The sequence below is a fragment of the Patagioenas fasciata genome, chromosome 22, assembly GCF_037038585.1.
Source record: "Patagioenas fasciata isolate bPatFas1 chromosome 22, bPatFas1.hap1, whole genome shotgun sequence".
Classification (NCBI taxonomy): Eukaryota; Metazoa; Chordata; class Aves; order Columbiformes; family Columbidae; genus Patagioenas; species Patagioenas fasciata.
Genome location: NC_092541.1, coordinates 3,914,216 through 3,919,096, shown reverse-complemented (window position 1 = coordinate 3,919,096; position 4,881 = coordinate 3,914,216).

Sequence of the window (4,881 nt, the reverse complement as noted above, 5' to 3'; positions counted from 1 at the left end):
GTGATTCCTCTCCCTGTCCATCCTCACCCCCCTGGCACAGCAAACAGATGGACCATCACCTCTGACGTCCGCACAGCCCGGGGGGAATAGAAGGTTTTGAGCCAGGACCTGCGTTCAGCCAAGGGCAGATCTGGTCCTGTAACCCCCTAAAAGGATGGACCCTGGCTCTGGGGAGACGTGAGGCAGGAATTGTTGTCCCTGAGGGTGGTGAGAGCCTGGCCCAGGTTGGCCAGAGAGGTGGTGGATGAACCATCCCTGGAGACATCCCAGGCCAGGCTGGACGGGGCTCTGAGCAACCTGAGCTGGTGAAGATGTCCCTGCTCATGGCAGGGGTGGCACTGGGGGAGCTTTAAGGTCCCCAACCCCAAATAATCCGGGGGGGCTGGAACACCTCTCATCAGCTCCCCTAAGCTGCTCTGGGGGGTTGCAGCAAGGACGGAGGGTAGAAAATTGCTTTGCTTTGCAGCTGAAGCAAGGAGCACGTGCGGGTGCACACAAAAACCAACCCGTCCTGCTCTCTGAGAGGTGACCACCAGCTGTCGCTTCTCACCGTGCTCAGATAAACCCCAAAATAGCTGTTGTGCAGCACTCAGCAGCTGAGCTGCAGCTGCCTTCTGTGCCAATTACACACGCTAACACCACAGCGCTAATTGCATTAATAGGAGACTAATCGCACACCTAACGGATATAAGCGGGAGCTAATTACCCAACAGTGACACCGCGCTCTGAGCAGAGCTGTCTGTCTTGGCGAAGCGTGGTCATTCCCAGAGCATCCCGATGGCAATTTTGGTGTCCCTGGGGTCGCATCTGCTCCTACCCCCCAGCAGGAATAGCTCCCTCATGCCTCACCGGAGTCTTCCTGGGGATGTTGCATTGCTATGAGATGGATTTAGCTGTTTGCGCACTCCCAAGAGCACCTACAAGCAGAGGGTCTCTGTGTATCCAGAGCACCCATGATGAAGTGTGCTGATAGTGTCCATTGGGGTCCTAAAATCATAGAATCACAGAATAGTTTGGGTTGGAAGGGACTTTCAAAGCTCATCCCGTCCAACCTGACGGCAGGTCTCAGACTCAGATAACAGGGGCTGGAGGATGCTCTGCAGCAGAGGTGAGCAGGCAAAGCCCAGCATTTCCTTGTACAATACACTGCAAATCCATGCCTCAGCTTCCCCTACTACCGGGAGGCTCAGTGGCAGATTGGAATAGCCTAAAAACAAGTGACTCTCGGTCGTGGAACCGAGCCATCGCTCTTCCTTGCATATAACCATCTCCAGCACGTGGTGTGATGCACGCATCTCTGCTGCCTCCAGCACGGCCACACTTGCAGCTCAGATTTTTAATTTTCCTCCAAACTGGAAAAATACAGCCCTTTGAAAATTTCATGAGGGTGGCAGAGAGCCGCCTGTCCCTTGCCACCCCGTGCTTTTGAAAGGCGTTTAGCTGTGAGTGCGGTGACAAACGTCAGCGGGAGGCTCGTGCAGGGGAGAGAGCAGCGAGGGAGAGGGCAGCGGAATTAAAGGATGAAATATTTATTTGGGGGTTTGGCAGCACTGGAAGGACAACACAGCACAGGTGAGAGGCACCTTGGGGCAGACGGTGCTGAGAGCCACAAATGAACCCATTGGGCTCTAAACTGCCACAAGATTTCGTCTCCCTACCCTCCTCCCGCCCCTCCCAGGACTGACACCAGTCTGGGGAGGTACAGAGAGGGTTAAACATCCAGGAATGGCCCAAAGCTGTGGAAAACCAGCCAGAAATATGGTGTCTGAGCCAGGGTGGAGGAAGGAGAATGATAGTCCAGCTCGGTTTTAAATACAAACTATACCCCTTCTGACTGATGGACAGTGCATAATGCCCATGGTGATGGAGCAGGAATTGGGAGGTCCTGGCAACCTCCGTTGCAGGTTTCGCATGTTAATCAAATGAAAAAGCTGAATTAAATTCCATGTCTGTGTGCTGGAGAGGCTCATGTGATTCTACCAGCCTGGGATGTCCCGGAGCACCACGAGGTCCCAACCTCAGGTCCCCCTTTGCCTCTCCCAACCCCAAGAGGTGCTGGGATAACACCAAGGGTTAATGCAAGATTATCTCAAGAGGCTACAACCTTGTGAAGAGCACAGGATTGGCAGGTCATTAATCTCGGAATTACTTGATAACTTTAAATACAATCATGTAATCAGCAGGAACCTGTAATTATTATTTATGTGCACGGTGCTTACCAAATTACAGTGCTCTCCAAGGCTCTGCGTGATGAACAAATTAATTCTGCAGCGGAAGAGCTTGACCAGAAAGAGATGTTTGTGTCTGAATTTCACTCGTAAACATTGATATATGAAATGAAATTCGGGTTTAATTGGCCCTCCCTCCTGCTGTGAAGCACATCATGTTTTTATTCTGGCTCAACTCAGCTGGTGAGAGGGAACATCAGGAAAAACTCAGAGGAGTTTCTCTAATGCTGATGGTACTCATGTGGGAGACCCACACGGGGTGTTCTTCACCTCCATTAAATGAGATGGAGTTGATACCATCATGGAGAGCCTGTATCCCACCTTTGTGCTGTGGGTATGTGGAGTTGGGACACACAAAGATAAAAAGCCACCAGCTGCCCCTGGGATGCTGAACCTGAGGGAAAGTGGGGTTGTCTTCTCCAAAAGATAAACATGTCCCCAAAGTCCTTGTGTGAGGAATTGAGATAATTTTAATCAACCAAGGCTAAGAATACACACACCTCTCCGGAAAGCAAAATCAGGTCATTCCGAGCAGACCACCAAGAGAAGAAAAAAAAACCAGTGATGCAAACACAGATGCTTCTGTTTGGGTTTCTTTCTTTGGTTTTTCAATTTCCATCTTCTTTTCTGCCCCCCAAAAAATGACCCCACTCTAGAAAAATCCGAATTGAACATGTAACGCATCACTTTTCGGTAACATCACTTGTACGGACAATAAGAAAGCTCCCTGGGGCATTTCCCCTTCTCTGTAGGCAGCAGATCTTTATTAGCTCCCATTAAAGCACCCAGCAGATAAATCGGACAGACCCATGGTGGGGACACACAGATCTACTCCTTGCAGGGCATCAGCCCTTTCCAAAAACATCTTTAAAGTCAGGAGCTGCCAGTTTTCCCATTGCATAAATCTGGGGGGCTGTTTCTCACCCATATATTGGATAAGGGGAAGTTTTCAGAGCTGTTGGTGATGAATGAGCTGGTACAGAGACTAAAACCTGCCCCCCACGCAGGGTACGGTCCTCGTTGTGGTCGCTCTGTCATATTGGGAGCGGCTGCTGCTCCCAGCACGTTATTGGGGTCAATGGGGTATTTCTGGTTTGGGCTGCACAGGAGACATGCAGGTAGGAAACCTCAATGGGAGGGAAACTGGAGGAATTTACATCCAATTATTGAACTTCTTGAATGGTTAAATAAAGAACTGGGAGGTTTTAGCCTATGCCTCACTTTAAAGAAAAAAAAATAAAGAAATATTTTCTTTCTTTCCGGTGGTTTATCCTGAGGAAATCACAGAGTACTACAATTTCTTCCCCTGGGTGGGAAATACTTATGTCTGTTCTTTATAACAGGGAAACTGAGGCACAGAAGTGTGAAGGGACTCATACCAGACCCTGTGTGGCCTCAGTGACAAAATCCGTGGGATGCAGAGAGCAAATTCATCCCGTAACCCCTCCGGCATCCTCCCCCTGCTCGAGCATCCTCAGACCTCTTACAGTGAGGGGAAATCATAGAATGTCCCACGTTGGAAGGGACTCATAAGGATCATCAAGTCCAACTCCTGGGAAAAGTGTGAGGAGACTGGGGCAAACCCTCCACCTTCCATGGACCTCTCAGCTCAGCTGCTTTCAGTGACCACACGAAATAGGGCAGTGGGCATGGATCAGGGACTTGGTGGGACTTCGGAGCCGCATGGGACACGGTCTATGGTCCCCAGCATGGGGAAGGAGGCTGCCACTCCTCCAAGGCACTTAACCCAGCGTGGGAAGGGTTTGGCCCCATTCCCTGCCTAAGAGCAAGGAGCAGCTTTGGCACTGAGCCCACCTGCACAGGTAAAAGCAGGGCAGGGTGGAGGGGAGCGTGTCCCCATGTGTGTCCCCACGGCAGCTGCCTTTACAGAACCGAGCCACCGCTTCGCTGCAGCTCTCCCTCACCTTTCCACCCCCTGAGCAGGGGCATGGAGCCAACCTAAGGTCCAGAAGGTTTGCCAAGACCTGTAGACCCACCTGGGCTAGTTGGGACCAAAGGATTAACTAAGCTTTGTGCCTCCCTTCAGTCCAAGGTCTCCTCTATGTGGCTGTTCAGAGTCCCTAGGAGCCATCCCCATCCTCTCCAAGGTTACCTCTCCCACCCCATCGCCCTGCATCACATTCTCAGTGCCGAGGGGAGAAATGACCGGGCTGGACCTCCTTGGGATCTGGCGAGGGGTGGGGAAAGGACTCAAATAACCCCGGTGGTACAAAAACACAACCAGGGAAAGCAACATCTGCAATCAGTCACAGGCTCTCCATCTGTCCCACATCAATTGAGGGCTTTAGGCCCCCCAGAGGGTTTTGGGGCCCCCTGAGCAGCATCTCAGCATCCACTGAGTGGAAGGCTGACCCAGCTTCCCAAGGGATTAGCCCCACAAGCTGTCCCAGCAATGTCCCGGTGTCCTGTCACCTCAAAGCAGTGACAAACTCGAGTGAGGCAGCGACGGGACATGGGGCATCGTGTCCAGGATGGAGACGGGCAGGGAGGCTGCCGCTGTCTCTCCAGCCTCCTCTGGCTCCTTCTGCCACCCCAGCAGGTTGCAGCGCTGCCAGGGAGGTGACAAAGCAGCATCTCAGCTGTCCTGTCCTACAGATCTGCCCCAGTGAATGGGACAGGAGCTTCTGCAGGG